The sequence below is a fragment of the Alexandromys fortis genome, unplaced genomic scaffold (assembly GCF_014885135.2).
Source record: "Alexandromys fortis isolate MF-2015 unplaced genomic scaffold, M_Fortis_MF-2015_v1.1 scaffold_8_1_9099942, whole genome shotgun sequence".
NCBI classification, from domain to species: Eukaryota; Metazoa; Chordata; class Mammalia; order Rodentia; family Cricetidae; genus Alexandromys; species Alexandromys fortis.
In genome coordinates this window covers 6,068,729-6,082,087 of record NW_026067898.1, presented here as the reverse complement: position 1 = coordinate 6,082,087, position 13,359 = coordinate 6,068,729, and the positions used below count along the sequence as shown (strand labels likewise).

The following is a 13,359-nucleotide window of genomic DNA, read 5'->3' as shown; positions in this document are numbered from 1 at the left end:
AATTTTCCTCCACTGTCTACTGAGACTTTCCCCACCAACACCACTTCTCCTTAAATGTACTTGGATCCTAGCTGGGTGGGGCTGCTTGCCAGTCCAGCATACTGTCAGCTTCTTCGTCAAACTGGCCTCTCTCCCTGAAAAATCTAAACTTAAAAGCCACCCACCTATTGTGTTTTTTAGCATGCTGTGTATCTTACCTACACCAGGGACAGCAAGTACCAACACTCATGCCGCCAGGACTCCCACCCATGACAGCAAGCAGGGTGGGACCACAGCAGCTTGCCCACGAGATCCAGCTGCTGCCTCCACCATGGCCCACGGAACAAAACCTATTCACCACATCTGGTCCCCGCTCTATGAGTCTGTCTGCCTTCCTGTCATCCTCCATGGACTTCCTGTGTATGTATTTATACCACATTCTGCTCTGCAATGGACTAAGGATGTAAGAATGCTGGTCGGGCAATGGTGGCGCACGCCTTTAATCCAACACTTCGGTGGCAGAGACAGGCAGATCTCTGTGAGTTCCAGGACAGGACAGGCTCCAAAGCTACAGAGAAACCCTGTTTGCTGAGACAAAGGCTAGAAGTTGTCCAGCATTAAGACCTACTGGGCCACCCCAGGGTGGGTTTCAGATCCGGCTTTGGTTTTCAGAGCCAGTCAAAGAGTTTGGACACCCAGTCAACACAGAACAATTCTTGAAAGAGACTTACCTCATTATATAAAGCACAGCAACCTCTGAGATAACCATAGACACACAGTCACGTCTTCAAAAGGTGGCACTGTTCCTGTCAGTGTTCCCAGGAGACTGTGACTCTTTACCAAAGCCCAACTCAACACGTGGAATTTACAAAGAGCAGACAAAGAGCAGACAGACCTGTCCTTGAACTTAGCATCTTCATTCCTTGTCTACCAATTAAATGATAATCTCTATGAAGATAAGATCTACCTTGTCTAACTCCTACCCTTAGTTCCAATGTGTTTTTGTTGTAGAAGAAGAAGGAGGAGGAGGAGAAAGAGAAGAAGAAGAAGAAGAAGAAGAAGAAGAAGAAGAAGAAGAAGAAGAAGAAGAACAACAACAACAACAACAACAACACATGATCATTACCACAATGAAGAGGACAATGAGGACGACCACGACACTTCACTCAATGTAAATGGAAGTCTGCATGATGCAATCTGAGCTCACCCTGACAAAAGTTCTCTCTAAACGATGCAAGTTCCACTCCCATTAAGTAGCTGAAGCCTTCATAGAGTTACCCAATCCTTTTGTGGGATTATTGGGGCATCAATTTCATTTGTGATCTTCCAATACCATTTTTAGTTTTGCATATCCCTAACTCAAAGCTTGCCAAGATATCCAATCAATGAATCTGAAAGAGGAGCAAACACTCTAGCAATCCCTATTAAAGGAAAAACAATATCACCATCTTTCAAGAATATAATCAATAGCTCTTTACAAACCAACGGACAAGGGTAGGTTCCGTTCTAAATGACCCTGCACGTTCAGAGAAGATGGAATTCTAATGCAGATCTTCTCTACTCCGTTCCAAGGAGCTGCAGCTTCTGCACATCCTCAACTGTCCAGGCCTCACATATATACTTACCCCACTGTCCCCTCAGGACCCACCCCAGCCCCTACCTGAGCAAACCGAAAATAAAATGAGTACTAAGTAATAAATTATGTAGGTGAAGCCATCATGAGCAAAGCAAAGTATTAGGGGGGAAAAGACCACTCCTAAGCACAGACATTAGGACACATTAACAATCCTCTATCTATTTTATTCATGGAAATCATTAATAAATAAGTAGTCTCTCTCCTTCGACCCTGGATGGGCTTTCTGTACATCAGTATTTCAGTCTCTCCTTCGACCCTGGATGGGCTTTCTGTACATCAGTATTTCAGTTTTCAGGACATTCCACACTTAACTCCCTGTATCCCCGCCCCAGAGGGGACTGCTGTCGTGAATGACACGACCTGGCTAGGCACTGACGGGCGGAGAAGAGACCAGCTCTCTTCCTCATATTTGAGGATGTGGGTGACATGTCCAAGGAAAATGTGACATAGACTACACCTCCGACTTGGACCTACAGTTCATCTTACTGACCCAAGCAACTTGAATGTCTGTCACTAATTACTGATTTAAAACAAAAAAAGGTTTAAGTATTAAAATGCCAACGCGATGCTCACTTGTCTGAAATCACAGATAACAGATACCGTGAGGCTGACCCAGGCTTGCACACTCTACTCTTTCCCCTACTAGCCTGCCTCCAAAGACTCAAGTGTTTGGAGAGAACTAGCTGCGAAAATTAAAGCCCAAAGAGCCTAAGAGTTTTATAAATCCCCAGCCAAATACCATCACTCCATCCCCTTCCGTGTTCTTACTAAACTCAACCATAACCATAACAGCCACAGTAACAAGTTACACTGAAAGGCACGCGGAAGTTTATTACTAGGAAACGTTTGATTTTTTTTTTTTCTTTTTCACTTCAGTTTTGACTTGGGGGTGAGGGGCAACATCTGCTCTGGTGATTTGTGGAGGTCACAGAAAACTAGTAGGAACTGGTTCTCCTAGGTCTCAGGGATCAAACTTTCTACATCAGGCTTGGCATCAAACATTGATAAATCTTAATACCCCCTCACCCCTCTTTTCGCTTCCCATGAGGCAGGGTTTCATGTATGCCAGGCTAGCCTCAAGTTCTCCCTACTGCCAAGGACTGAACTTCTGATCTTTATGCCTCTACCTCCCAAGTACCGGTATTCCAGGATGTGCGACCACTCCTGGTTATGTATGCTCAGTCCAGGGGCGTCAAGCATGTTATGCGCAAACTCTACCAACTAAACTCTATCTCCAGTCCTTTTCATTTCTATCACAGGCAACTACTTGGCTCTCTCATATATGACCCCATATCTCAGTTAAGACTCCCAGACCCTGTGGGTAGAAAATATTGAACTCTGAGAAGACAGTGGGAGTCTGGAGGGGTAGGAAGCTCACCTACGATCCACAGCCAGTCAGCAGGCACGGAGGACTTGACGTTACCATTCTCTGTGAGAAAGGCCACTCTGACCCTACATATACTGCCTTGGTTAATCATCTACCTCCATCAACTCATAAAGTGTAACAGGAAGCAAGTGCTGAAAACTGATACTCCAAAAACAATGGGAACATCAGAAAGGTCCTCTCCGAGCACCCTGCTCCCCACAGGTGTCAGGTGATAGCTAGCTAACTCATACTGACAGGACAGACAGGCACCTGCAGCTGTCCCAGCGCTCAGCAACAGGGAGAGTGTTTAATCTGGACACCAAAACCAGGCAGGGCGAACTGCGAGGGAACATAATTATCATGTTCATCGTTTGTGACTACAGATGCAGCAGTCTTGACGTGTTCAAATGAAAAGCAAAAGATACATGGATGTGATGATCCCATCTGTGCAAGAAGAGCTGCCTGTGAATGCATGGCTGTGCATGTGGTCACGTGGACGTGTTTAAGCACACACACAAGTGCAAGAATACAGCAGGTACAGAAATGTGAGTGACAGTGTTGACAGATGATGCTCGAGGCAGGAGAGCCCGCAGGGGTAAAGGGGTAAAGAGATGGGACGGGAAAGGAGACAGATGCTCAGCATCATCTCTGTATCCCCATCATTCTTTCAGTTTTTGTAACTGGCATGTCCCATGTCTGATAAATAAACACATAAATTAAAAGCAGAGCCCAAATATTCTTTTCCTAGAGCTGCTCTAGTTAGTACAGCAAACTCTAATTATTTTATTCAGAGAGGCTCTTTGCTCATTCATCAGACACCCATGGTCCAGCTACTATGTGTGTCTACTAAGTTGGAAAACGAGCATGCTAGTCACCATGTTCTTAAACAGACCCGTGACTTCCGTAAGACATGGTACTGAGAGAATTAACTTCTAGTTTTTATCCATTCCAGATTTTCTAAATCTTATACTTTAAAAAAATACCATTTTTCCTAATTAGTAAATATAGACTTGCTTATTTGACAAATGTTAGTCCCTGCTTATGTATCAAACACACTTCACAGTGAGTTTGCCATGAAGAATAAATACTATATGATCCCTACCTAGCTTCTAAGCAGTTGAGAATTCTTCACACGTGTGAACTTTTAGGGGTGCATAAAAGCTGGAATAAGAACCAATACTTCAAAGTGAAACTGCACCCTCCAAAACAAAATTTAATTCCAGTTTAACCCAGAGAAACATAATTATATTTTGCACAAAACTGCACAATCACTTTAGTCTTAGAGGGAATAAATTAACGGGAAAATAGAAGCCACTGAATGTAGAGGCTACCTGTCTGGGAGCCTGAACACAGGGCTCTAGGATCAGGTGGGCACGAAGAAGCAGATGCTAGACATTCCATGACCCTGGTTCTCCACCTGAAATAAGGAAACCATGCCCTCCCTCCATTAGGGTGGAAGAAATCTACCTATTTTTTAGAAGCATGGTAAAATCTGGTAGCAAAACAGAATGCTCATATACTTGCTTCCTTTCGTCTGGTTTAATTTTTCCCCCCAGCTTTATCATTTATTAACCAAGCAAAACATAATTCTGCATGCCTCACCAAGTAAAAGAATGCAGGAAGTAAAGTCAAAAACCACAAGTCCACATTAAGACCCTGTCTCCAACTGTAAGGCTTAGAAAACAAGCAGATCATAGAATCTTTCTGCACCTACCAGTAAACTACATAAAATCAACCTTCAAGCATGACTTAGAAATCAAATATAAAAATACCCGTGAAGACAAACTCTAAACATGTCTCCAAAGAAAATTATACAAATACCAAGAGAAACAAAAAGGCGAGATGTAAATAAAACCCGCACCACTTGGCAACCATTAGGCTGGAGAGGACTCATCACAAAGACAAACATAACCAGTGGAAAAAGCAGGAGCCTCGTGTACGGAGGTGAAGCTCAGCTGGTAAGGTGCCCACACTGCAAGGCTCTGCGCGTCATCACCATAAATACACAGTAGAACCTGCATGCACTGGTGATGAGACTGCCCATGCATAGAAGCTTTGCAATGGTTCTTCAAAACACAGTTGTCGCCATGTGACCAAATGTTCCACACAGAGGTACAGTCCCAAGAGAAATGAAAATACGTTCATAAAATATTTGAGAATGAGTATGCACTGAAGTATTAAACAACCCAAATGTGCATCAGTTGAAACGATCAACTGCGGTATATCCACACAATGGAATATTATTCTCCCATAAAAATAGCAATGCTATGATATGAACACTGACGGCAAGCGACGTGAGAGGCACTGAGGACCACACAATGCATAATTCCGTTCATGGTATGTCCAGAAAAGGCAAATCCAGAGGCATGGAAATGGAAAAGTAGTGCCTGCTTAACTGTGTGACGATTACACAATCCTGTTAATATACACACACTACAAAACCGTACAATGTAAGGGTAAATTTTATGGCATGAAAAATATCTCAAGGCTACACAGAAACTAAGTTTCTGCTCCTTTCTCTTAAAAGATACCCTGCTTTTCTATTCTAATTAGGTTTTAGTTACTGTGAGACCGGAACTAACCAAAACCAACTTGGGAGGAGAGGATTTCCTTCACAAGTTATAGTCCATCATGGAGAAGCCAGGGCAGGAATACAGGACAGGACCTGAAGGAGAGGCCATGGGGGGAGCGCTGCTTACTGGCTTGCTTCCATGACTTGCTCAGTTTGGTTTCTTATCACATAAGCCAAGACCACCAGCCCACTGTCAACTGGGCTTTCTTTCATCAACCAGTAACCAAGAAAAAGCTCCAGACTTACCTATAGTAGGCCAATCTGATAAGAAACAATTTTTTAATTGCGACTCCCTCTTCCCAGGTAAGTCTAGTTTGAGTTCAGTTGACAAACACTCACCAGCTCACTAAGTTAAAGGCCTACTTTTCCCAAGAGATTACTCCTGTTTGCCTACATGAGCTAAAACAGTTTTCTGAAGTTAGATATTACACACAAGTGGTGTTTTTAATAACGTGAACCTATTCCAAAGAAACTGTACAAACCAGATTAATCGGGTATAATCTTACTCCCTAAAAAAAAAAAATCAACTTTATAGACTGTGTTTGTTCTAAGGAAATCCTTATAGAATACATACATACACACATATATGTATATGTATATATAAGATCAAAATGCAATTATAATATGTTATATCAAAACGCAATTTTTTCTAACTTTTCAGATACATCATTAGTAAGAGAGCCTGTATAAAATACCTCCTTTAGGTACCTGTCAATCAACTGAAACCCTGGTAGACCCAACTTTTCTGCTGCATGTTCTGCATGTATTTTGAGACTCCTATGTCCACCATTGCACCCTATTCTCTCCCGTGGACTAGTCCAGTGCTCATTCACAGGGGCTGAAATGCGGGTAAACTCTTTAAACGCGCAGATTAGGGCCAGTTGCTAAGGTTAGGTTTCATCTGGAATGTCTGAATACATATTCAGCAAACCGATTTCCTGGAATTTGAGATACAAAAACAATCAATAGAGAAGTGTAAATGCTTTGCAATTCCTTTGGAGTTTTTTTTTTTTTTGCTGTTTGTCACAGAGTAAAGGCAGCCACCAAGTTCTAGCCACAAAAAGTATTATGTGTAAAGGCTTCCTGGTTCTAGAACAAAGAAAGAATTTTATTGCCTAACGCAAAAGGAAGATATTTTCCTTCTATTTAGTATTGTTACACTAAAATAGCATACTAATGAAGCCAGCGAGGTGTGACGAGACCCGAGGCTTGTAAACAAAGATAAATTGTTCTTTATTGAGATTTCTTCCTGGATGGGGGGGTAAATCCATCCCACTAAGAAAATAAAATTGATCCAACCAAAGAAAACCACATGGATTTTTCCACCCTGGGGTACCCCGGGTGCCAATTTGAATGTGAGAGCTTGTCAAGCTACTGGCAGGCATATGGAGGGTTATGCTGGACTCATACACAACCTGAAGACGGCTAGGACCTGTCAAACAGCAGCTGCCGAGTGATCCCCACAGCAGCGCTCCCAACTTCTCTGGCTCAGGGCCACGTGTGAGAGGATGTCAAAGCTGGGAGAGCCACGGGGCTGTCAGTGTCTGCACGCCCCTGCCGCAGACAGCGTGAATCCCACCATCCCCTCCAGAGCTAGGCAGACCGCAGCTCTCTTTCCTTCCAGAGGACACTGTCCCCGCACCCTGGCCAAGTACCTCGGGCCTCCCTTTGTGGCCCTCTAGGGCTGGAGGCAGTGGCCCGCCCGCAGGCCCCGAGGAAGCCGAGTCCTACGGGCGACCCCTGAGCACGGGCCCTGCAGCCCGCGTCCCGCACCGGCTGCCACCGGCGCACACAAAGGAGCGGGCCGGGACGCAGAGACGCAGGGGCTTGCCCGGGATGCCCGCACGCGAGGCAGGGGTCGGGGGGAGACGACCCCGTGAATCCAGGCTGACACTCAAACCTGTTGCTGGATTCGGGGCCCGGGGACCCCGCCAGGACGCGGGCGCGACGGGTGCGGGCCGAGGCCGAGGCGGCGGGAGCGGAGAGGGCCCGCGGGGCTCGCACCTCGGGCGCTTTGTCTGCGGCGGGCGCGGACCGGCCGGCCGGCGGCGTGGAATGGAAGGAGGGGGGAGGCCGCGCCCGGCCTTCCGCCCGCGCCACGCGCGTCCCTGTCCCGCGTGGCCTGCGCCTCCCTCGCCCCGCGCGGCCGCACTCACCTGGCTGGCGCGGGCCGGGCTGGCGGGCGCTGGGGACGACGCGGGGACGCCGGCGCGGCGGGCGGAGAGCTGGGCGAGGCGGGAGGGAGGCGGGCCGGGGGCGGAGCGGCCCGGGCGGCGGGCCCGCGGCAAATCGCTGCCCGGCCCTCCGTGCGTCAGGCTGGGGGGCGGCGGCGCGGGTGGCCCGGCCACCTCCCGGCACCCGCGGCCAGGCCCCGTCCGCGCGACCTCGCGTGCGCCCGTGGCGGCGGCGCGGAGACCCCGCCCGGCACGGAAGGGGGCGGGGCGCCTGGGATTGACGTCCCGTGGTCCCCACCGGGAGGAGCCCGGCCGCGTGGGTGGTGGAAGCAGCCCCGGCCGGGGGTCAGGAAGTGTGGCTGGAGCTGGAGTGGCCCTGACACCTTGTTTCCTCCTGTTTCATCCACCTCCCCCCTCCCGTGGTCTCCGTGGTCCCCCTTGGTCTAATGTGACCCCTGTGTGCTGGGATGCCGGTGGTCCCTTATATACCCAAGGTGGGACGCTGGAGGGGAAAGGGTTGCTGGAAGGGCTGGGTGGGATTGGAGACTTTTGTTTGGCTCTGGGGACCGTTCCATTGGATGATCCAAAATTCACAAATGGGGCTTTCTCATGATTGCTTCAGAGTCTTCTTTCTCATTTTATTGCACAAGTCACTTTTAGGTCATTTCCTGAATTCAATTCAAAAGAGTCATCCACTCAAAACCGCAATGGCCACATGGTCCCAATTCCAGGCCTTCCCTAGCTCTCACACTACCACCCCAGTATCCCCATCTCAGCTGATAAACGCTTTCCATTCCAAATAACACCCAGCCCTTTCTGTTAAAGCTCTCTGGCTGAAAACCCGAGAGAGATTTCTTCCTCTTAATTCTAGGGGACCGATGTGTATCTAATGCTACCTGGCTTAAGAAGTCCTGCTCTTTACCACGTGAGGGCCACAGCCTTCTAAGATTCACTTCTGCTTGAGTTCCAAGTAACTGCCGACAAACCCTCCAGAAACGGAGCCCAGCACTGTGTCTAAAATCCTCAGAGGCTGCATCGGGCAATGGGCAATAGACAAGCCCATTTAGAACCTGATAACTCTACCGCTTCAACTCAAGTGTCTGTCCTTCCAGGCCCACACACTGCACAGATTCCACAAGAGGCTATGTTTCCAATAGTTCCTTGCACGTGAGATGTATCCCTCACTTAACCAGGTGAATGAACTCCCATCCCCAAAGACAAGACATGGCTTCCTCTTCCTCGGCTGGCTTACAGGCACCCTTTTCACCAGCCCACATCTTTCCCCACAAACTAAATCAGACATTCTTTCCTCTCTGCTCTCACAGAGCCCCTGATTTCCTGTGGTTATCCTCAGCACTTTTTTTTGTCGCATTTCTTTCTTTGGTGGTCTTTCCTTCCCGAGCTGTGTGAACCTTTAAAGGAAAGTGGTTTGACCTCGTTGTTCATTCTGCGTTCCCCAGAACACAGCACAGTGCACAACACGAGGGAGCTTCTCTCTAACTGGTCTGGTTATATCTTCTTCTTCTTCTTCTTCTTCTTCTTCTTCTTCTTCTTCTTCTTCTTCTTCTTCTTCTTCTCCTTCTCCTTCTCCTTCTTCTCCTTCTTCTTCTTTTTTTGGTTTTTTGAGACAGAGTTTCTCGGTAACTTTGGAGCCTGTCCTGGAACTAGCTCTTGTAGACCAGGCTGGCCTCAAACTCACAGAGATCCACCTGCCTCTGCCTCTGCCTGAGTGCTGGGATTAAAGGCGTGCACCACCACCGCCTGGCGTTAAGCCATTTTCTATTCAACAACAACAAAAAAAGTGTACTAAGCATCAGTCTATTTGAAGAGGAGGAACTACAACAAAATGGCCACTCGAGCGTGATTTTCCTTCCTCCCTGTCTTCTGCAGGACTCTCCACTTCTCCCTTTAAAGCCTGTTTTCCCCACTCACATTCTTTGCTTATCCTAATAACACAAGAGCATGCCTGAGAATCCACCCTGGTAACTTACACCGCCCCGACTCTCGTATGCACTGTTTAACTACCCGCCCATTCCATGCCAGGTCACCCAGTTACTTGATAAGGGGACGAGAGAAATGAACAGAAACAAAGGGAAAGTCTCAGGCTATGAATTCACAGAATGAAGGCGCTGCGCCTCTCACCGACTGACAAAATGAGCGTCCTCAAGTCGTCCTCTCATCCAGAGGTCTTTGGTTCTGTGTTAGCATTTGTAGATTCTGTGTGTGTGTGTGTGTGTGTGTGTGTGTGTGTGTGTGCGCGCGTGTGAAGGGAGGAATTAGCAGATCCTTGGAAAGCAAGTATGTATCCTTTGGTTGAGCTCCCAGTGACCTTCCCTCCCTAACAGTGTCGTTTTTCTCTGAAAGGTCCTGCTGTCCCCTATGTGGAACTGAACTGTGTGTCTCTATAAACTTAGTGAGTAGACAATGGTGTTGGTAGAAACATCACCTGGCTTAAATTCTAAGTAGAGTAGGCAAGGTCTATAATTTCCTAGCTCTGTGACCTTGGACAAACACAAACACTACCAGCGACTACCCCAAAAAGGGAGTAGTAATAACAATGATTGCACTATAAATCATTATGATAGAGTATGAAATGAAGTATATCAAAGTGTCCACAAGCCTGAATCTAAAACTAAAATTTGTTTCTGGGAACAGAACGTCCAGGTTCTTCTGTGTGCAACCTTGGGAACACTTGATAACAGCAATCACAGTGTCTTCTCCCTTATCCGTGCCCTTCATTTACACACTACCCAACTGCCCCATCTCGCAAGTGCCTCTTACACTGGACCCAGAACAGAATCTCCAGTTCCACCTGCTAAGGATGGCATTTCCAAACCAGGCTTGATATTACATGAGTGCTTTGGTACCTCCCTATGCTTTCCTTACATTATCAAGGTATCATCAACTAAAAAGAAGCAAAATTATCCCCAAATCTTTTTAAGGCTTTACCATAGACACTGTGGTAAAAACATATCTTCTCCAAACTGCCTTTTGCAGCTCTGAGGAGATCTTTACATTAGTGCCTCTTAAATATCATTCTAGATGTTCTGCACTGAGAGCCCCTGCCAGCCACATAGTGTGTAGGGAGAAGACCATTTGTTAGGGACAAAGATCCAAAGGAAACTTTAAGTAAAATGTTTCTAAATGCCATGTTTTCCCGGACGATTTCCCTTGGGCTTCTTAAAACTGCATTTAAATATCATTTTAAAGGATGTGAATTCCTAAACTCATCTTGTTTTCTTTTTCCAACAAATGAATGCCAGAAATCACTTTTTATGAGAATGTTCCAGGCGTGGTATGTTTGGGCCTCTGACAAATTCACCAAGGTAAAGCAGAGCAGTGTTGTGAATGCCTTTTGCCTGGAGCATTGGAACATTTAGGCAACACTGAAGGTGGCTTCCTGCAGAAATTACAGTTCCCATAGCTAGCCTTACTGAAGGGGTGTCCCCAGGAAGTATTGTTGGGCTATGTGTGTGGCCCCTAGCTAATACTGATTTCTACTGTGATGAGCAGACAGATCACACTTTTTCAAAAAATGACCTGGTGAAAAAAGTTCAGTCCAAAAAAATTGGTCCAATCAAGCAACCACCTGAGGAAGAAGAAGCCAACATAGCACTAGTCGACAGAAGCTAAGGTCAGCCACTCTGTGAAGGCAAAGGATGTCTGTTCTCACTCGTGTTTACGTTTTTCAGGTACCCACTTTGCCTTAGATACTGGGGTTACAGTACAAACCCAACACAACAACTTTGCTTTGGGGATCACGTATTCCAGTGGAGGGAGCAGAGAGTAAGCACAATAAATAAGAAAAGCACGTGGCCTACCAGAAGCCTGCCAGCTGGAAGAAACAGTGTAGCAAAGAGAATGTCCAGGGAGTGGAGTACATTTGTTCTAACTGGGCTAGGGAAGAACTCAGGGAGAAGGTTCCATGGAGGAGGAGGAGACACTGCCTGTGTGTGAGCAGATGCCTGGGATTAAGACAAACAAACACGGAGACTGGGTGGAAGCAGGGGGAGCCGGGCAGCTGGGGAGTCCTCGAGGGGCAGGTGGGATGGGAGCAGATGTCAGGAAATGTGGCTCGAGCATCCAAAGCCGGACTCTGAGCCTTCTTCACAGCAAGTAAACAACAACCAAACCTCTGAGGGAGGTCCCGCTGTAGCTCTGGACTTGAGGCATTATTCCTACAGCTGGCCTTCAGGGACAAACAAAAAACAGAAAGTCGTCCAGAACTGTTTTTAACATGTCAAAAGTCAAAATTTGGAAATTGTCCTAGTAGGAAAGACCATGAGCCTCATCAGTAGAGTACTAGGCTGGATACCATTCCCTAAGGTTCCGGATTCAATTCCCCAGTTCTGAAGAAAAGGGGGGGGGGGAGAAAATTGCCAAATGAGATGACATTATGATACATCATTAAATTGTTTAAGAAAAATGTTTGATAATCTTACAAAAATGGTGGAGTATCTAACTTTATCATTTTTAGATAGGACATTTTAATTTCCAGGTCAGAATTTCTCCCTTTCGATGAGACAGGTATAAAAACTGGGTCATCTTTTAAAAGTATTCTTTCATGGTTCCATTATGCTATGAACATAACTTTAAGTTAGGTTGTTGGCTCATTTTTTCCTCTCACCAGCTGGTCAGGTAAGCCAATGACTTTGGAGTCCTTTACCCCAGGAAGTTTTCCTAAGGCTGCGGTAAGTTTGTTTCTCTATGTGTCAACTGGCTTTATTTTCCCCACTTGCTTTTTTTGTTGCTTTTGTTTGTTTGTCTTATAAACGAGCCAAATGAAACAGTAAAAAGTACTATCTGGCTGCTGCTATTGCTAACATCAAAGCATTTTAAAACAAAACCGACTTATTTTTCTAGTCATGAGGTCATAGGATTTTTTTTTTTGAAGTGGGAAACCCTCTCCTCTATTCCAATGTCTTTTTTTTTTTTTTTCATGGAGCATAGAGAGGTTAAGCAACAAACCCAACTCCAGCGTCAGTGTAAAATATCACAGCCTTGGATCTAGACCTCCTGTTTACTAGTTGACCTGAATAGAAGGTATATAGATATCTGTGTTATCAGCTATCTGTCTATAAGCACATGTTAATAACTTATGCACAATACAAAGTATCCCCCTTAAGCATCAACAGTGCCTTAAAGATACTGAGAGCTAAAATAAAATTTCAGACAGGAAAAACCTGTAATTTTGATGAATACTTCCCTTCACTCTTAATTAATCTTAGCTTTAGCTGTGCAGTAAAAAAGGATGCCAAATGATGATCCCAATGTTCAAGCGATAGTTACAAATACTTCTGACAACATATGTGCATTAATTAATTCAATAGTAGGCTATAGCAAATGAGTGAGGTCCATGCTGTACACCTCCCATGCTCAATAGAATTTCTTCCAATGAGTACTAGGTATGCAGTGTATGTTGAAATGGCTTTCTCTGAGTTCCAGCTCCACAAGTAAGTAACTAATTTGCGTTGAATTCAAGCAGAAAGATGAAGGCATTCAAGAATAACCCTCGGGCAACTCAGAGCCCTGAGGGAAGAAATGTATCTCTGGGGATCTCAGAGACTTGAGAATCTCTCATTGCTGCTGTCACGTCTGTCCCGCTCAGATGCGTCTGCAGTCTGTCCACTAC

At 46.0% G+C, this 13,359-nt stretch overlaps 1 protein-coding gene across 5 annotated transcripts in view; it reads right to left on the bottom strand.

The window, feature by feature from the left end:
• Positions 1 to 7,940, bottom strand: part of Sestd1 (SEC14 and spectrin domain containing 1) — an 89,082-nt gene extending 81,142 nt beyond the window's left edge. For 4 of the 5 annotated variants that reach the window (XM_050120269.1, XM_050120283.1, XM_050120266.1 and 1 more), the window contains exon 1: positions 7,710 to 7,940. The gene's annotated coding sequence lies outside the window, so the exon portion shown is untranslated. Of the gene's footprint in view, positions 1 to 7,557; positions 7,577 to 7,709 lie in introns of those variants that run through there. The other variant, XM_050120301.1, reaches the window with a different exon arrangement.
• Between the last annotated feature and the right edge of the window lie 5,419 nt (positions 7,941 to 13,359).